A 21,454-nucleotide genomic window follows, 5' to 3' on the forward strand; every position below is an offset into this window, starting at 1 on the left:
ATTCGATGAGGGGTCCCTTCATCCTTCTAAACTCCAGCAAGCACTGGCCCAGTGCCATGAAATGCTCATCATTTGTTAACCCAATCATTCCCAGGATCATTCTCGCGAACCTCCTCTCGAAACCTCTCCAACGCCAGCACATCCTTCCCCAGATATGGGGCCCAAAACTGCTCATAATGGAAGAGTGAAATAGTGCTGTGGGATCTTTCATGTCCAGCGGAGAAGGCACTTGGGTTGTTGGTTTAACATCTCATCTAGAATTTAGCACACTCAACAGCGCTGCAGGTGCTGTAGAGTAAGCCCAAGTCTCCGACTGAGGTGAAAATCCTTGCACTGAGGCTGTTTGCACCAGATCCCTGGCCCGTGGACTCTCTCCATAAGGCAGTGTCGGCTTACTGTTTTTTTCCGGTTAGCTCTTCGGCTGGAGATGACTGCTGGGCTCGAATGGGGGAGCCCATGCTGAGGACCCTCAGTTGCTCTGCGATGCCATCTTCTGGGACTCCCCCCTCCCATTCTCCCTCTCATTCTGAAACTTGGCTTCCCAAGATGGCTACAGTGAAATACATGTTCTGCATGTAAATCAGTGTGATTATTGCCTTACATAAAGACAATCCTGAATAAGTACCACATGCACAGAAACAACCCACTGATTCCATATGCAATAGTCGTCAGATTTTGGCGCCATTTTACAGTCCAAGGTGCAGCTGGCCATAAAAGCCCGTTGCAGTCATCATCTTATTCGGTTCGCCAGCGAGCCATGCTTCTCCTCTCCGGGTCTGCAGCCTTCTAACCCCAGGAGCACCTCCTGCAGCTGACCCTGAAAGCACGGGAGCTTTGACATCCTGTTTCTCCTACCGGCCCTTTGTCCAGCGTCTGCTGGTTTCGCCGACTCTCTCCTCCTTCCTTTTCCCGGTTTTGGGGATGTCTTCTTCCATCTGGGTATATTCTTGCTGAAACATCTTCTCTCGGTTAAACAGCTCACTGGGACAAGTCAAGTCAAGTCAAGTTTATTCGTCACATACACATACGAGAATGTGCAGTGAAATGAAAAGTGGCAATGCTCGCGGACTTTGTGCAAAAAACAAACAAACAAACTACAAACAGAATGGAACAGAACCACATATTCTTTTACATATTACATATTGTGGGAGGAAGGAAAAAGGAAAAAAAACAGCAATAAAAACAAAACAAAAAGAAAACAGTAGAATGGTACAGTAGACGGTGCAAAGCAAAGATTATTAATTTAAGGAAAGTGCAGGCACACCCTATGCGAATTGCGATGGAAAGAGTTTGCACTGGATTAAACATATAACCATATAACCATATAACAATTACAGCACGGAAACAGGCCATCTCGACCCTTCTAGTCCGTGCCGAACACGTATTCTCCCCTAGTCCCATATACCTGCGCTCAGACCATAACCCTCCATTCCTTTCCCGTCCATATAACTATCCAATTTATTTTTAAATGATAAAAACGAACCTGCCTCCACCACCTTCGCTGGAAGCTCATTCCACACAGCCACCACTCTCTGAGTAAAGAAGTTCCCCCTCATGTTACCCCTAAACTTCTGTCCCTTAATTCTCAAGTCATGTCCCCTTGTTTGAATCTTCCCTACTCTCAGTGGGAAAAGCTTATCCACGTCAACTCTGTCTATCCCTCTCATCATTTTAAAGACCTCTATCAAGTCCCCCCTTAACCTTCTGCGTTCCAAAGAATAAAGCCCTAACTTGTTCAACCTTTCTCTGTAACTTAGTTGCTGAAACCCAGGCAACATTCTAGTAAATCTCCTCTGTACTCTCTCTATTTTGTTGACATCCTTCCTATAATTAGGCGACCAAAATTGTACCCCATACTCCAGAATTGGCCTCACCAATGCCTTGTACAATTTTAACATTACATCCCAACTTCTATACTCAATGCTCTGATTTATAAAGGCCAGCACACCAAAAGCTTTCTTTACCACCCTATCTACATGAGTTTCCACTTTCAGGGAACTGTGCACAGTTATTCCCAGGTCCCTCTGTTCACCTGCATTCTTCAATTCCCTACCATTTACCATGTACGTCCTATTTTGATTTGTCCTGCCAAGATGTAGCACCTCACACTTATCAGCATTAAACTCCATCCGCCATCTTTCAGTCCACTCTTCCAACTGGCATAAATCTCTCTGTAGACTTTGAAAATCTACTTCATTATCCACAACCCCACCTATTTTAGTATCATCTGCATACTTACTAATCCAATTTACCACACCATCATCCAGATCATCATTAAGCCAACGATATGGCAGTCTGCCTATGATAAAGCCATATATAAATGTCACCCATGTCTGCATCCCTCAGAATGTGGACAGGAAAATCAGGTGCAGATGGTTCGCAAGTGTTGTGGCCTCTCCTGCAGCAACCGTGGCAATTGGCACATATGACATTAATAGGCAAGGGAGGCCAAAACCTACATACAGTTACCTAAAGCCCACTGAGTGCCCCTGTCCTCAACCTTCTCCAACAGCTCTCCCCAAACCTGCAACCTTTACCACCAAGAAGGACGGCAGTATTCAGGTGACGGCAGCTCGGTAACCTGACTTGGAAATATATCGCCGTTCTTCATTGTCACTGGGTCAGCATCTTGGAACTCCTTCCTCAACCAGGAGGGCTGCTGCAGTTTGAAGAAGTCACTCACACCACCTTCTCCAGGGCAATGAAGGATGGGCAATAAACACAGGCTTTGCAACACCCGCCCTCGTGAGGGAATAAAGCTAAAGTACCTCGCCTCCTTAACTTTAAGTGACTTTTCATGCTGGGCATGTTTTTGAAAGATCACATCAATCCAAGATTCAACTCTGTTGATCTGAATGGGATCTTTGAGATAATGGGACAGAAGTAGTGTTGTTGAGTGTGTAGGTCAATTGTTTTTCGTTTTTAGAGATACAGCGTGGAAACAGGCCCTCCGGCCCAGCAAGTCCATGCCAACCAATGGTCATCCTCACACCAATCCTCAGTTTCACATCTGAGACACTGGGCAATTTACAGAAGCCAACTAACCTAGAAACCCGCACGCCTTTGGAATGCGGGAGGAAACCGGAGCACCCGGAGAATGTATAAACTCCACACAGAATTGTGTCTTCAGAAGATGTTCTGATAACATGCTGAGCTGGCAAGTCTGATGAGAGTCTCAAGATGAGTTCTTGGTTTGTTTTACTGATAATGGAGAGAAGAACCTTTGGGGGAGGACGTCTTCCAAACGCACATGTTGGTGCAGAGCTCCCTGAGTACCCTGTGGTGGGGCTGGGATAGAGGTACAAGCTCAATAATATTTTCTTCAAAGTTATCAATAGAGCCACAACTAACATTATAAGGTGCAGGCACAAGGAACTGCAGATGTTGATTTACAACAAAAAAAAGACACAAAGTGCCGGAGTAACTCAGCAGGTCTGGCAGCATCTCTGGGGACCGTGGATAAGTGACGTTTTGGGTCGGGTTCCTTCTTCAGACTGATTGTGGTGGGGGGAGATAATGTTAGAACAGCAAGATAGGGGTTGGGTAGTTAATTGTGAGGTCATTTGTAACCAGGGAGGTTAATTGTGAAAATTCAATTCTCACGAGTCATGCTACAATGTCAGAGTTGGATGAGAAACTGAACGCGGGAGTAAGTAAATCTCACTGCGATTGAATAGCACCTTGGTGCAATCACACCTGGAGCACTGGGCACAGTTTAAATCACCTTGCCTAAGACAAGATATACTTGGCGGAGAGAATGCAGTAAATATTCACCTGACTTGTTCCTGAGATGGTGGATTGTTGCATGAGAGGAGGTCGAGTAGACGGGGACTGAAACTTAGTTTAGTTTAGAGATAGTGATGAGAGTTCAGGCGAATGAGAGGAGGTCTCATTGAAATGCACACAGTTCATAAAGGCTTAGCAGGCTGGCTGGATGTACAGGGGATTAACCCCCCTGACTGAGGGTTCTGGGAGAATGGGGAACTGTCTCAGAATGAGGGTTCAACAGAAATGTATTCATACATAGACAATTATTCTTTGGGGTTTTCTTTCCTTAAGGGCTGTGGAGGCTCCATCATTGAGTTTGGTCAAAACCAATACCGACGGATTTCTGGACATTAAGGGAACTGAGGGATACAGGGAAAGTCCAGGAAAATGGCACTGAGGTAGATCTGCCAGGGTGGAGCTGGTGAAGAGGCCTGGTGGCCAACTCCTGCTCCCATTTCCTATGTAACTTGCTCTCTTTCATGTGAACATACAAGTAGTGTGGAGCTATTGAAAGAGGTGGCACAGCAACACAGCCAGTAGAGCCACTGCCGGTGACCCCAGTTCAATCCTGACCTCCGATGTTGTCTGTGTGGAGTTTGCATGTTTTCCCTGTGATCGCTCGCGTCCCAAAGAGCACAAAGATGGCTATTCCTGCATCCATGTCTTAACCAGCAGCAGCTGGCATCTGGAGCATCTCCAGCGGATTGTAACGCGCTAGGCATCAACAGGAGTTCATGAGACAAAGCAATTTATTATAAACGGATGGTCCAGGGAGTTTCCAAATCTATGGGAGATTGCTGTGCTTGCTATGGCGCAATGGGCTAAGTGTTCGGCTGGCGACCCGGAAGGTAGCCGGTTCGAATCCCGCTTGGAGTGCATACTGTCGTTGTGTCCTTGGGCAAGACACTTCACCCACCTTTGCCTGTGTGTGAATGTGTGTGAGTGATTGGTGGTGGTCGGAGGTGCCGTAGGCGCAGATTGGCAGCCACGCTTCCGTCAGTCTGCCCCAGGGCAGCTGTGGCTACAGAAGTAGCTTACCACCACCGAGTGTGACTGAGGAGTGAATGAATAATGCGATGTAAAGCGCCTTGAGTATTAGAAAGGCGCTATATAAATCCCATCCATTATTATTATTATACCAGGCAAGAGTATACTGTAGAAGTGTGAAAACACACACCTCCAGATTCAGAGACAGTTTCTTCCTGCTGTTATCAGGCAACTGAACCATCCTACCAACAACTAGAGAGTAGTCCTGAGCTACTATCTACCTCATTGGAGACGCTCCGACTATCTTTTTATGTTTGGACTTTATCTTGCACTAAATATTATTCACGTTATTCCCTCCCAGATCATGTATCTGTACACTGTGGATGGCGCGGTTGTAATCTCGTATTGTCTTTTGGCTGACTGGTTAGCACGCAACAACAGCTTTTCACTGTACCTCGGTACACGTGACAATAAACTCAACTCAACTGTGCATGCTTGTCTGGTGTATTTTCTGCCTTAAAACAGCAAAGATACTTCATTGGCCAAGCATGCTTTTGGGGGGTCCTATGATTGCAAAAGGCATCGCAGAAAGACAAACCTGCCTTGCTGCCAGGTTAAGTCCACAGGAGAACACCACCAGCTCTGATAAAGGCTCAGACAACCATGTTGTTTCAGAAACGGAAATGGAGGTTGCATGAAAAAGCTCACCAAGTCAGGCAGCATCTGTAGAGAGTGAAGCAGAGTCGAGCGTTGCGCTGACCCGCTGTGGATTTCCTGCACTTTCTGCTGTTAATTAAGTTGTTTCTGCCTTTGGGTCTGTTTTCAGAGAATCCATTCCATGCGAGGGAGGGAGAGAATGGCTCGTCCATAGAGAACTTAATGAGTTGGTTTAGAAGCTGTAATGTTGCAGTTTCACACATGGCTTCAATGGAATTCCATGCTTTCTTTTTAAAAGAAAACAGGGAACTGGGAATTGTTTTACCCTGAGGGCCTGGTCTTAAAAATAATTACAGCTTATGTCCAAAAGTAACTTCAGTACGTTGCATTCCACATTAAGCAGACACCCTCAGCAGGCAGCCAGGGCAAGATGTGAAGTGTGATGATGGTGTGTTGGGGATTGCAAACATACACAAAGCATTGTTTAATGCCTGGAAGTGAGTGCTGGCACCTCTTGGCATTGCCAAGTGAATTCACCACTGGCCAGAGCTCTGACCAACACTCAAAAAAATGCCCAACACTATGCCCGCCCCTCGTCCCATTGGATTGCAAGAATAGGAGATCTGGTAGATAAGTACGGGTATGGAGAGGCACCCTAGACTCGATGGGTTGAATGGCCACCTTGCATATTGTGAGAAAATATAAATTAAGAAGCCACAATTTAATCATTGCAGGATTCAACTCATTGAATCTTCCTTCCATTCCATGCTGATGTGTAAAGCAGAATTTATAAAGTAGATTTTTTTTTTTTAATGCTGGAAGAATTCAGCAGGTCGGGCAGCATCTGTGGAGGGAAATACACTGCCTGTATGGGGTTTGCATGTCCTCCCTGTGACCATGTGGGTTTCCTCAAGGCTTCCTCCCACATCCTGAAGACATGCAGGTTAAACGGTTAGTTGGCTGTTGGTAAATTTCCATAGTGCGGGGGGGGGGGGGGGGGGGTAGATGAGAATATGGGATAGCGTAGAACTTGTGTGAGCGGGTAATCGATGGTGGACGTGGGCTGAAGGACCTGTTTCCATGCTGTATCTCTATAATAAACAAAATGAAAATAAAGCATTAAAAAAAAAAATCAAGTTCTGGATATCACTTTTATTGTCCATCCCTAACTGCCCCTGAATAGTTTATAGATATAGCAGTGGACCTCCGGCCCACTAAGTCCATGCTGACCATCGAACACCCGTGCATACCAATTGTCTCACTTTCGCTTTCTGTACACCAGTGGCAATTTACAGAAGCCAATTAACCCACAAATCTGCACATCTTTGAAATGTGGGAGGAAACCAGAGCACCCGGACAAAGCGCACGCTGTCACAAGGAGAATGTACTAACTCCACTCACTGAGAGCACCCAAGGTCAGGATCAAGGTCAGATCTCTGGCGCTGTGAGGCAGCAGTTCTACCAGCTGTACTAGTGTACTTGCCTTGAACGGCTGCAGAGCCGCTTGTGAAGGTGCTTCTACAGTGCTGTTGGGGAGGGAGCTCCCGGTGAGGGTGAAGGGATGGCCATATATTTCCATGTCAGGATGGAAGGTGATTTGGAAGTGAACCTACCCATAGTGGCGTTCCCATTAACTTCCCAATGACCGCCTTGACATTGGAAGAGGTCATGTGTGGGCGAGGCTAGGAGTAAGCTGGATGAGTTACTGCAGTGCATTTCACAGATTGTACCAATGGCTGGATTCTTGTTCTGCTCCCCAGTGTTATGGCCTCATTAGCCCTTCAAACATTCTCCTTTTTGAACAAATGGTCTGTTCGTTGTCAGTGAATTTGGGATCCTGTTGTGCAAATTTCCCATGGTAAGTCGGTGTCCATGGATCATCTCCGTGAATGGTGCGAGCTTAGAATGGAGATGAGGGGAAATTTCTTTAGCCGGAGGGTGATGAATTTGTGGAATTCATTGCCACAGGTGGCGGTGGAGGCCAAGTCATTGGGTATTTTTAAAACATAGATTGATAAGTACTTGGTTAGTTCGGCCATCAAAGGTCATGTGGAGAAGACAGGAGTTGGGTTTGAGAAGAGAAAATAGATTGAATGGAGGAGCAGACTCGATGGGCTGAATGGTCTATTCAGCTCCTATGTCTTGTGGTCTTATGGAAGGTGCTGTTGAAAAAGTGGCTCCCTCTGAATATAGGGTTTGCCCTGAGGTTTCAGCTCGAGGGTGAGAGCTCTCCAGAGGACAGGCAGCATCCTGCATGGGTTTATTGGGAATCCACTGCCGCCACTTGCTTCTCTGAGAGCAAGGAATTAAGTTCAAGTTCAAGTGAGTTTATTGTCATGTGTCCCTGCTAGGACAATGAAATTCTTGCTTTACTTCAGCACACAGAACATAGTAGGCATTTACTACAAAACAGATCAGTATGTCCATATACCATTATATAAATATATACACACATGAATAAATAAACTGATAAAGTGCAAATAACAGATAATGGGTTATTAATGTCCGAGCCAGGTTTAATAGCCTGATGGCTGTGGGGAAGTAGCTATTCCTGAACATGGTTGTTGCAGTCTTCAGGCTCCTGTACCTTCTACCTGAAGGTAGCAGGGAGATGAGTGTGTGGCCAGGATGGTGTGGGTCTTTGATGATACTGCCAGCCTTTTTGAGGCAGCGACTGCGATAAATCGATGGAAGGAAGGTCAGAGGAAGGAAGGAAGGAAGGAAGGAAGGTCTCCCCTACCCATTTATTCTTGGCTCCACACACCCCGTTCTCTGGCCCCGGTTTGGGTGAAACATCTGAGCCTTGTTTCACTCATTGCTTCGAAACTGGATTATGCTTATATTTCATTGAGCCTTCCAATTCCTGTCAGGAGCCAAGACACTTGATCACAGAATCTGATACCACGGCTTTAGGATGTGTTCACATTCCTGGGCTGGGAGCCCAAGCCTTGTCCCTTGGTCCTTGCTGTGACTACCTGCCTCATCACCCAGGCAGATGGTGAAGTGCTGCACCTTGTTTTGAGGAGCTGCTTCCTGAATTTTGCCCAACTGTTTCCGGCAGGTTCTCAGGGTTTTTAGTTTAGAGATACAGCGCAGAAACAGGTCCTTCGGCTCACCGAGTCCACACCGACCAGCAATCCCAGCACATTAACACTATCCGATACACACCAGTGACAATTGACACTTATACCAAGCCAATTAACCTACAAACCTGTACGCCTTTGGAATGTGTGAGGAAACAGAAGATCTTGCAGAAAACCCATGTGGTCACCGGGAGAACGTACAAAATCCGTGCAGACAGCGCCGGTATCGAACCCGGATCCCTGGCGCTGTAACGCAGCAACTTTACCACTGTGCCACCTTTTTATACGTTAAGGGAATTTATTGTGGAGTTAGTGTTGCAAGTGGCCCTGAGGTGATAGGTCAGCCACGACTTTACTGCATGGCCCACAAGTGTTCTAATTAGTTCTATTGTTATCGTTCTTTTAATTGTGGGAGCTTGCTGTGCACTATCAATGACAGCAACAGTGATTCATGGAGTTACTTTATGAATGTGCTTTACTCTAAGAAAAACAGTCCCATCCTATCCATCTTTCGTTATAACTATCTATCTAACTATCTATGTTTCTAATTCAAACCCTGCAATTGCAGAAATGTCCTTGTGAGTACTTTCTGCACCTTCTCTAACTTAATCATAGTTAGCAAAATTGATCACACTAATCCCTGCCGTTTCATCAATGCTTTGTACCACCTTTTGTACTTTGATTTGAACCAAAATTGAAATCAACTCTGGCTACAACGGGGATATGGGACAGGGGGGTGGGGGGGATTTTAGCCTAAGGCCTGGATGGAAATGGAAGAAACATGCATCGGTGTGGGGGGGGGGGGGGGGGGGGGGGGGGGGGGGGGGGGTACAACGGGAGCCTCTGTCCACTATAACCAAAACCTGCCACACAAAGGTCCGTTATTGCGAGGGTTACGTTACCTCATTGGCAGTGACGTGGTTTGGAACGTGAAGTTGCAATAGATTCTGCCACTCCATTGATTTGTCGATGGGAAGGATAGACTCTATACAATTGCTTCAATTACTTTTAACTCATTGTGTTGGGATTTCTCACTGCAAATGTGTTTGCTCGAGTTACACTTGCAGGCCTCTTTCAGATCAACTGATTATTTCCAAAAATTCTGGATTCGGCTAAATCCCCTAACTCCTTATTAGTTAAGTGATAAACGTCACAGAAAGCCAGAAGTGAAATAGAAAGTTCAAAAACAAGCGCTCAAACCAGATGCTCCTGGCATCATCACAATAAACCACTTATACCGTGTAATAACATTTAATATGTTCTATATTTTTATCAAAATGAAGCTGGGAGACCATCTATTACTTTTATAGCAATACTCCATCGTGAAATTGAACACAGAATAGTACATAGAATAGAACAGGCCCACAATGTCTGTGCCGAGCATGTTGCCAAGACCTGCCTCACACAATCCATATCCCCCCCCAGTTCTTGCATATTCATGTATTTATCCTAAAGTCTCTTAACGAAACAGAAACTGCCAGAAACGTTCAACAGGTCAGGCAGCATCTGTGGAGAGAAGCAATTAATATTCAAGATTTGTCAACAGAACCTGATCTCATGAAGGATTTCATTAACTGCATGCTGCACAGATGCTGCCTGGCCTGCTGAGCCTTTCCAGCAGTTTGTTTTTTCTTTCTCTCAGGTTTCCAGCAACTACAGGTTTTATTTTGATCGTTCCACTGTGTGTTCACGCATATCTGTTTGCATGATGCGTTTTTGCTTGCGTGCCTAAGAGCGTTTGGGCGTGTTTTAATTTGAGCAGTGTATTTGGGAATGGAGGACGTATAGATAAAGGGGTGAATGTAAGGAGTGTGGATGTGTTTAGTTGTATTCAGCTGTGGGCTGCTGTGGAAGGTTGGGATGTGCGCACACAGAGACCTGCAGGCTTCCCAAACTGCAACAGGTTTGCAGGCAATCCCCTCCTCCGCTGGCTCACAAGTGCACTTTGAGATGTGCACCTGATTTAAGTAACTTGTGAAATCGCTCTCAATGAGCCTTCATAACCTTCACAAGTGGACACTGAGCTGAACTATGGGAGGGACTGGTGGAAAGGTGGGAGAGGAGCTGGCTGATCAATGTCAGAACCCTGTAGTTTCTCAGCATCTGTATCTGCTGTGGGAAAATTCACAGTGTACGCAAGAGGTTTGCTCGATTTGAAGAAACATTGTTTTTCTTTGAAGGACATTTCTGGGGGTGGATGCAGAGCAGATATGAAAGACAAGGGCAGAACAAAGTGCGGTGGGGCACTGTTTGGGTTGTTACTGCTTTGCAGCTCAACATGTAACCCACACACACAACCTGTCATCACGACACTGCAATGTGTGTGACAAGTCTAATCTTTCATTCGTTTGGCCGTTAGCCAAAAGTAATGAAGGGAGAGTTTTGAAGGTATCTGAAACATTAGAATGACCCAAGGTCACTCTGTAAGCTCTTTGCGGAGTTCAGTTCCAACGGAGCACCAAAGTTTAAAGGTTGTGCTAAAAATAAATAGAGTTTAAACGGTATTCTTCTCACTCTTGACTTGGGGGGAGAGAGGGGTTTGTGCGTTCCACAGAGCAAGGATTGGGGTGGGTTCTCCATTTTAATCTGTATTAGTAGATTAACTAGAGTTTTTCAGTCACAGGATGTATGGCAGGTTGTGTGGCTATGTGGTGTGTGTGGTGACGTGCACATGTGTGTCACATGCATGCATATGTGCATGTGGCTCATGTGCAAACATGTTAGTGCAGAGAGCGCCCCTGGAAATGCACCTCCGCCTGAGTCCGCAACTGGGGAGGAAGAGAGGGTGGCTGAAACTCTGTCACAAAGTGCGATGCTGCAGCTTTGATCCGTCGCTGCCTGCCACAGGCTTGGCTTTGATGGGAAAGGATTTTCCACCTCCTCCTTTCCTGTCCGCGGCAGCCCAAAGGCGAGCTTCAAAGGCAGGCACAACACGCAGGACGACACTGATACAGTTCACCAGCAAATCGGAGATCAGCAGGCGATGAAAGGAGAGACTTCAATGCCTAACTGTGATGAAAATATAATGGCTGGAAACCAGCTCGGAAAAACATGAAGAAACACTCAGATCTTTTTTCGCCTATTTAATGACACATCAGGGGAAGGTAGAGCAAATGTCTGTAATTTTCCTGCATCCTTACCTAATTCTCCTGCATCCCTACAACATCCCCCCACCACTCCTCCAATTTCACACTCTTGTTTGTGAATCCCATCTCCCTGCCACCAGAACACCGGTGAGAGTTGAGTGAGTATTTTGTGAGGAAGTGCAGCGACCGAGGTGGGGGGGGGGGGGGGGGGGTGTGGGAGGCTGTGTCCCCCCTCCCACGGTAGGGAGCTTTTGCATTTTTCAGCTTGAAATTGTGCAATCTGGTGCATACTGTAGTGAGTCTTTTAACTTGCACTTGAATGCAACATTTATGCTTCAAATTGGATTAGGTATGAATAAGTTTAGGCTAAATTACATTCCTAGTTACATTCCACGGTAGAGCCAGGCTCTGATCAACAGGTGCAGCACATGAATGACCTTAGTATATTCATGTATGGAAATCAGATTATAATTCATGCATATATTTAGAGAAACAAAAAAATAGAAACAAGGCAAGAGGAGTCAGACTTCTATCACTGTTCTGCACAAATAAATCAATCAACCTTACCCTTTGACTATAGAAACAAGATGAAAATAATGCCACATATTCAACCAAGTATATGGTTCAATGAAATTAAGATATATATGTAAAACATATATATGGAAACAGGCCCTTCGGCCCACCAAGTCCACAATGACCAGCAATCTATCATACACCAGTTGTATCCTACATGCCAGGGACAACTTACAGAAACCAATTAACCTACAAACCTGCACTTCTTTCGGATGTGGGAGAAACTGGAATATCCAGAGAAAACCATGTGGTCATAAGGAGAATGTACAAATACTGTACAGACAACACCCGTAGTCAGGATCCAATCTGGGTCTGTGGTGCTGGAAGGCAGCAACTCATCCGCTGTGCCATCGTGCCACCCCATTAAATTCATTTTTCCAAATTATATTTATTATGGTGTCACGTCAATAAAGATGAACACACGATTCTGATTTCGTGTGTTCACGAAATCAGAGGTGTGAGCGGTGCCTCAGGGGTCGGTGCTGGGACCACCCCCCGTGTCTCATCTATCACACCATCTGCACGGGAATGTGAATGCGGGTGAGGCAGCATCTATGGAGCGGTAGACAAAAATGCTGGAGAAATGCTTGAGTCTGAAGAAGGGTCAAACTCAGACATAGATGTTGCCTCGCCCACTGAGTTTCTCCAACATTTTTGTCTACATTGCCATTTTAAATAGTGTGCGATGGACTTAAGTTCGTTCTATACGGGAAACCCGCCGACAGAAAACTATTCTCATTGGTGAGTGTGGAGGAGTGTGACTTTGTTTATTTATTTATATATATTAAAACATTTCGAGCGTCATCAGCGTGAGAGCGTGAACCTTTCGTCAAATGCGTGAGTCTCGTGCTCAATGCGTGAGAGTTGGCTGCCCTGCTGTCCAGGTCCTGAGCTCTGGAATTCCCTCCCAAGATGTCTCCTGCCCTCTCTCCGCCTCAGAGATGATCCTCAGTCCCTACTCGATAGAGCTTTGGACTGCCTCCTGATATCTCCTTGCGAACCAAAGTCCAGTCAAAGATGCGATTGTGAAGCACCATTGGTATTGGAATTGGTCTATTATTGTTACATGGACTGAGATCAAGTGAAAAGCTTTTTTTGCGTCCAGGCAAATCGCACTGTGTGTAAATCCTTCAAGGTATTGCAAAAAAAAAGATGCATAATATAGGTAACAGCTCATTTAAAACACTGGTGTATAGGAACTTCTTGCAGAGGGTGGCAAAGCTCGGGAATTCTCTACCCCGGAGGTTAATTAATTGAGGTAATCAAAGAAAATAGTTAAATGTTTGAAAGATTAGGAAAATGCGGTTATGGCAACCTGGTGCAGCAGAGGGGATGAGAAAGGGACAAATCGAACATGGTCATTTTGAGTGGTGTGATATTTTAAAGGGACGGAGTGACCTACTCCTGCTCCCATTGCCTTATGTCCTTATGTTACCCGTGTTTGCTGACCCAATGCTACTGGACCTCTATGCTCCTCCAATTCTGCTCTCTAGACCATATCCAACTTTAATCGTTCCACCTCTGACTGATGTGCCTTTTGTTACCTCGGCCTAAGCTTTACCCTACTCTCCCTAAACTTCGCTACCTCTCTCTCCTTCCCTTGTATCTTCTGAAGTCTGATTTTAGAATCCTCTGGTCCACCAACATGCCAACCTTTCCGCTCATCGACACCCATATCATTTGCCTGCTTTAGGACCTTGTCTTGGCTACTTAAGTGTTTGTCTAAATGTTTCTTCAACATAGTGACTGTATCTGATTCCACCACTTCCTCTGGCAGTGCATTCAAGATATAAATAACTCGCTGTGTTGAAGAAAAAATAGCCCTCAAATTCTCTTTAAAACTCCTTCCTCTCACCTGAGACCTGTCCTCTTGTTTTTGATTCCATCACCTAATCTCTGCCTCTTATTTGGAAGGAGTAGGAGGGGGACCCACAGCCCCATTTATATCAACGGGTCGATGGTTGAAAGGGTCAAGAACTTCAAATTCCTGGGGGTGCACATCTCTGAAGATCTTTCCTGGTCCGAGAACACTAACGCAATTATCAAAAAAGCTCATCAGCGCCTCTACTTCCTGAGAAGATTACGGAGAGTCGGATTGTCAAGGAAGACTCTCTCTAACTTCTACAGGTGCACAGTCGAGAGCATGCTGACCGGTTGCATCGTGGCTTGGTTCGGCAATTTGAGCGCCCTGGAGAGGAAAAGGCTACAAAAAGTAGTAAACACTGCCCAGTCCATCATCGGCTCGGACCTTCCTTCCATCGAGGGGATTTATCGCAGTCGCTGCCTCAAAAAGGCTGGCAGTATCATCAAAGACCCACACCATCCTGGCCACACACTCATCTCCCTGCTACCTTCAGGTAGAAGGTACAGGAGCCTGAAGACTGCAACAACCAGGTTCAGGAATAGCTACTTCCCCTCAGCCATCAGGCTATTAAACCTGGCTCGGACAAAACTCTGATTATTAGCAACCACTTTCTGTTATTTGCACTACCAGTTTATTTATTCATGTGTGTATATATTTATATCATGGTATATGGACACATTTATCTGTTTTGTAGTAAATGCCTACTATTTTCTGTGTGCTTAAGCAAAGCAAGAATTTCATTGTCCTATACAGGGACACATGACAATAAACTCACTTGAACTTGAACTTATAATTTGATATATCTTCCAAGGGGTATGTAAAGAGAAGACTCGTGGCATCATCCCCAGTAACATATCTCACCTCATTCAATCCAATACCCAGAAGACAGTCCTCAGGTCACTTTATTTATACTAGAATTAGCGCAACAAAAATAGTAAGATTAAACGAGAACTTACCAGTTCGAAGTTTGATCATTATTTTATGAGGAGTACGTTGAGGGAATACGTGAAGAACCCCGCCAGGACGCATGCGTGTCATTCTTCAAAGCAGCGGTGTGAAATCACAGATAACTGTAATGACTTAAACATAGTAAGATTAGAGAAATAAATACCAGTTGAGTATATGATCAAGGGTGGGAGCGGAGGGCATGTATTCCCTCAACGTACTCCTCATAAAATAATGATCAAACTTCGAACTGGTAAGTTCTCATTTAATCTTACTATTTTACTTCGGAGTCATGTGAGTGACTACGTGAAGATTTCAAAGCTCTGTGATTTCATGCCGTGAAAACGAGTCCATGCATCACATCTGCCTTAATGACTGTAGGAGGAATTGTGTCAACATATTTTAGACATGAATCCGACATTGAAATCCATGAATTGATTAACACAAATTATAGCCCCTATTTATGGGGTAATTAAATTACAGAACTTAAATTGTTTCTGCAAATGTTCCAGGTTTAATGACTGGTTTATGATAAAATAGTTGGAATGTTTTTTCCCCTGACCATCCTGCTGCCTTGAGGATTTGGTCCATTGGTACATCCAACTGCATAGCTGCCGATGAGCTGCAGCCCTGGTGGAATGAGATTTAAAATATTAGTATCCATCCCAGCCTGTGTTAGAACCTGTTTCAGCCATCTTGAGATGGTCTGGACCGACACTTTTTTGTGTGGTTGCTGATGGCTGACTAAAAGTGCCTTCTCATTGCCTCTGATGATTTTCGTTTTCTCCATATATAACGACAAATGTTTTACTATACAGAGACGATCATCTGTTAGGTAAGACCTAAATTCGATATTGAGGCCCGCTGATCCCTGTCTGTTCTGTTTCACTAATTCATAAATATGAAACGTAATGTTTTCAGATGAAGAAGTCATGTTGTCCAGTCTTAATTTATGTAATGACTGTACCCTTTGTGACCAATGCCATTAGCATGACTGTTTTTAATGTCAGTCTATGTAGGGACAGAGCTGTTGCTGGAGACCAATTCCTGAGCATCTTCAGGACAATACTCACATCCCATATTTGGGAGTACCTGGTTCTTGGGGGATTGGTGTTAAAAATACCCCTCATAAGTTTTGTTACCAGTGGGTGAGTTCCAACAGAGTGACGCTCTGTTCCTTGCCATAGATAAGTCGATAAGGCACTTCTGGCGCAGTTGATGGCACTATAACTGAGCCCCTCATCATAATGGAGGCCTGCCAGGTATTCCAGAACAGACGGGATGTTCATATCTCTGTAGGTGATGCTGTTTTTGTTACAATACATCTCCCACTTCCTGATATAGACCAGATACTGTTTTTTGGTGGACTGTCTTTGGGCCGCCGAAACCATGTTCACTGTTCGGTCCGTCAGTCCCAGCTGTAGTAGAGGTATTTTTAAACTCTACAAATTAATAAATTCAAATAGTTATGGCATGGGTGGCTATCCCTTGTTACGGGATGAACCAACAAGTCTGGTCTATTCGGGATGGTGATACATGGTTCTAATACCATGTTCATTATCACTGGGAACCATGGTTGAGTAGGCCAATCGGGTACTACCAAAATACCAGACGCAGAGTCCTGCTGTATTTTCCTTAATACCCGACTGATGAGGCAGAAAGGAGGGAATGCATAAATAAACAATTTCCCCCAATTCAGCGAAAATGCATCTGTCGCCGCTGCCCCAGGGTCTGGTTCCCATGAAACATAATTTGATAACTGGTGATTAAGCCTGGATGCAAATAGATCGATATCTGGTGTTCCATATCGTGCTGTAATATCAGCAAATACTTTTTATTCAACATCCATTCGGTGTTTTCATTAAATTTGCGTGACCTGGTGTCTGCCACTAAATTTAGTTTACCTGGTAGGTAAGTAGCTGATATCCAAATATCACTCTGGATACACCACTGCCAAATTGTATTAGCCAGATTGTCACATGATGTCGATTTGTTTCCACCCATGTGGTTGATATATGCTACCACGGTGGTATTGTCAATCTGTAGTCTAACATGCTGGTGATATGACCCAGTACAATATGACTTTAGGCCATAGAATGCACCCAACATTTCCAGGTAGTTTATGCCCAGTGTTAGTAATAATGATGCCTCCTGAGCAGTCCATCTACCTCCACAGCTGGAGATGGAATTGGTGGCACCCCAACCAAGTGCACTGGCATCAGTTTGTAGCACCATAGAAGGGTTGCTGATAATGATTGGATTGAAACAAAGCCAAATGTTATCTATCCACCATTTTAGTTCCATTATAGCTTTGATTGGTAGCTTCATTGGTCTGTCAAAATGACCAGCATTGATTTTGATTGCTTGTATTTTTGCTCTCTGTAAATTTTGGTAATGTAAAGGTCCAAATTGTGTGGCTGGAAAAGCAGCCACCATTTTGCCAATTACTTTTGCTACCAATCTGATGGACGGTTACTGATGTCAATGAGGTTATTGCAAGCCTCTATTAAGTCTATAGCCTTTCCCTTTGGCAAAGTCACCGACATGTGAACTGAGTCAATGGTGAACCCCAAATAGTCCATAGTAGTGGAAGGCATTAATTTAGATTTAACTGGATGGATAATAAACCCCAGTTTTTCAAATAACTGTTTTGTGGCTGTTACAGTTTGTTTGGCCAATTCCAAAGTTTTGCCCACAATAAGTATGTCATCTAGATATGCCATGACCATGTGTTTTCGTTTCCGTAGAAATGCTAGGGCTGGTTTCAAAATTTTAGTGAACAGCCTGGGGGCTGATGTTAACCCATTTGGCAGCGCTCTATATTGCCAGTGCTGTCCAATCCAGTTGAATTTTAAGTAACATCTGTGGTCACCTCGTATAGGCACTGAATAGTAAGCATTTTTTAATCGATGCTAGCCATGAAGTAACCTTTGGAAATCAATTGTTTAGCAGTAACAAAGGTTTCCATTTTAAAATGAATATATTGTACAAATGTATTCAATTTGGTCAGATCTATGATGATGCGACAACCACCATCTTTTTTGATTTTGGTAAAGATATTGGACACGAATTCTAGCGGTTCGTGTTGGGATTTTTCAATTACCCCTTTTGCGTAAGGCCGCTCCAGTTCAGCCTGCGCTTCTGATTTTTCTTTACCGGAAAGTACGAACATTCGGTTCGGTATATGTTGAACTGGAGGGCTGTACTTGTGTATAATTCTATTGTATATCCCTGGATACTGCTTAAATATAAGTATCGGTAGTTAACATACTCCATGCATCCAGAAAGGAGAGTAATCTCCCCCCCCCCCCAACCTCCATGCTCCCTACAATTTGTAGGGAACCAGACCCACCTACCTCCATAGTTACCAGTGGCAGCTTTACTTCTTTTTGTAAATCCTTCGTTGATGTTGAGGCGTTGGTGTCTAGGTTTGTGGTTTGGTTGATGTTGGAGGTTTGCGTATCTTCCAAGAAGGCCAGTCTGGGCCATGGCCTAAGAAAGACTCATGTTTGGTGTACCGGACCTTCGAGCTTTCACCAGTCGGTCTTGTTCTACTGGTGGGTGCGTAAGGGTGCTGTCTATGGCCGTGTGTTGCAAAGCAGTGCCAGTGCATCCAGTTGGTCCTGCGACATGTCCTTCTCATCCACTGTGCGGGTGAAAGCTGTTATCCCCGCTGTTTAGGAGTTTCCATATACAATTATTTACTACAGGAACATTCAGGGATATACAGTTACCCAGTGTCAGGTGTACTCCAGGTTTTGGCCAGTCTGGTCTGGCTGTATGAAGTTGGACACCATGTCCAGTAGATTTTCACGTTCCTGCACCCCCTGCACACTTGATTTCTGTTCTGCAAACCCCTCTTCAGGATCAGCCCAGAACTGACCCCCAGTACTCCCCTCTGACGAGGGAGAAGCACTGTGCAGCCCTACAAGAGATGCTGCTGTGGGTTTTACATAGAGCCCACAGTGACTCGACTCCATCTCCCGGAGCCTGTCACGTTGGAGCAAATGCTCCACACACCGCTCCATCCGGCTCCAACGCTCACGGTCGCTGGCCGCCCGCGGCTGCTCAAAGTCGGACTCCTCTGAGTCCACGACTTTGATGGTTTTTTGTCTTGCCTTACCGCCCGGCCGCGGAGTGGATCTGGCCGGTGCGGAGGCGACATCGGGCACAGCTGATCCCATTATAGGTGATTCAAGTGCCGCTGGCCGCTGCTAGCCCACCAGCTTTGTCGCAGCCCGTTGGTTTCTCCACCTGTAATCAGCATGGGAAAACACAAAAAGACCGCAGCTCTTACCTGCAGGTCCAGGTCTAAATTGTCGCTACGGGGGAACGTCGTTCCACCCCACCTCCTGCCGTTTCGACTTGTCAAAAGTCGACGGCCCCATCTGAATAGTCTCCCGCCCGGCCGTGGTGTTCTGGCCGGCGCGGGACCAAAAGTCGGCACAGCTGATCCCTTACGGGGCTTGTGCCTTCAGCTCCTGCTGGCTCCCGCAACTTCGCGGTCCTCCCCAGCCAGCTTCACTCGCAGCACTTGTGGACACTATTTTGTCCAGCTTCCCCCTCCTGTGTAAAAACAGCGCGGGGACAAACACTACCGCAGAGTAAATCATTTACCTGCAGGTCGCGGTTTCAAACTTACCGCTGCGGGGGAACGCTCCACCCCGCCTGTCGTTTCGCAAGCGTGAAAGCGATATGACACGCATGCGTCCTGGTGGGGTTCTTCACGTAGTCACTCACGTGACTCCGAAGTAAAATAGCCATCTACAGTCACTATATCCATGGACTATCCCAGAGTGGAACATCCTTCCTGACACCACCAGGTGTGCAGAAGCAGAAGCAAAAGAGGTCATCCTCCTTCCCTCCATGGAAAACAAACCCATTCAATCTCTCCCTGTACTTAAAGTCCTCAAGTCAAGTCAAGTCAAGTCAGGTTTATTTGTCACATACACATACGAGATGTTCAGTGAAATGAAAAGTGGCAATGCTCGTGGACTTTGTGCAAAAAGACAAACAAACAAACAACCAAACAAACTACAAACAATGTGGGCGGAAGGAAAAAGGGAAAAAAACAGCAATTTAAAAAAAAAAAGCAGTACCGCAGAAGTTAGTCCCTGGTGAGATAGGAGTTTACAGTCCTAATGGCCTCTGGGAAGAAACTCCTTCTCAACCTCTCTGTTCTCACAGCATGGCAACGGAGGCGTTTGCCTGACCGTAGCAGCTGGAACAGTCCGTTGCAGGGGTGGAAGGGATCTCCCATGATTTTATTAGCTCTGGAGTTGCACCTCCTGATGTATAGTTCCTGCAGGGGTGCGAGTGAAGTTCCCATAGTGGGTTCGGCCGAACGCACTACTCTCTGCAGAGCCTTCTTGTCCTGGGCAGAGCAATTCCCAAACCAGATTGTAATATTTCCGGACAAGATGCTTTCCACAGCCGCTGAGTCCAATCCAAATAATATCCTGGTGAATCTTCCAGCGACCAGAACTGTACAGAATATTCTAAGTGCAAGCGAATCAGTGTCTGGTTCATATTCTATGCCCGACCTATATCATGTGCCTTCTTTATAATCCCATCAATCTGTTCTGCCACTTACATGGTACTGCCGACTTGAACCGCAAGGTCCCTCTTTTCATCAATATTATTTAGCACCTTACCATTTAGTGTTGATATCCTGCCCCTATTTGACTTCTCAAAATGCTTCACCTTCCACTTGTTGGGATTATATTCCATCCAAATTTTCAACTGATCTATATTATGCTGTTGCCTTTGACAACCTACATCGCTATCCACAACACCTCCAACTTTCATGTTATCTGCAAATTCATTCAACTTTCCTCCTACAGTATATCGCAAACTACAAGGGACCCAGCGCTGACCCCCTGTGGAACACCATTGATCATAGGCTTCTGATCAGAAACGCATCATTCCATCGCTTCCCCTCTGCCTCCTATTAAAAAAAAAAACAGCCTTGGATCTCATTAGCCTGCTCACCTTGGATCTCATGTGCTGTAACCTTCTGGAGCAGCCTTATTGAAGTCCATACCGATTACATCTACCGCCCTGCCTTTATCAGTCTTTGCAGTTGCCTCCTCAAAAAGGTCAATTAGTGAGGCAGGATATCCTTGCACAAAGCCACACTGATTATTCCTGATCAGCCCTGCCTCTTCAAGTGTGCATAGATCTAAAACTGTAAGATTATTTCCAGTAATTTCCCTACCACTGCTGTAAGGTTCGTCGACCTGTAGTTACCTGGTTTATCCCTGTTGCTTTTAAATAGAGGGAAAACATCAGCTGTCCTCCCATCTTCTCACTTGTGCCTAATGAAGAAGCAAAAAGAATCTATTAGGGTCGCAGCTTTCTCCCTGTCATCTGGTACTGGATATTTATCAATCTGTCTGTATCCCACGACATATAAAAGCTCTTCGTTCTCTCATTATCTCACAGCCTTTTGTCTCCTTTTCATCTCTGGTCTTTGTCCAAACATCGGCCAA

The 21,454-nt window shown here is 45.3% G+C and overlaps 1 protein-coding gene across 2 annotated transcripts in view; it reads left to right on the forward strand.

Moving 5' to 3' along the window:
• sntb1 (syntrophin beta 1) overlaps window positions 1–21,454 on the forward strand; it is a 133,598-nt gene that overhangs the window by 63,720 nt on the left and 48,424 nt on the right. The window lies entirely within an intron of this gene.

Source organism: Amblyraja radiata, chromosome 4, assembly GCF_010909765.2.
Source record: "Amblyraja radiata isolate CabotCenter1 chromosome 4, sAmbRad1.1.pri, whole genome shotgun sequence".
In the NCBI taxonomy this organism is placed as follows: Eukaryota; Metazoa; Chordata; class Chondrichthyes; order Rajiformes; family Rajidae; genus Amblyraja; species Amblyraja radiata.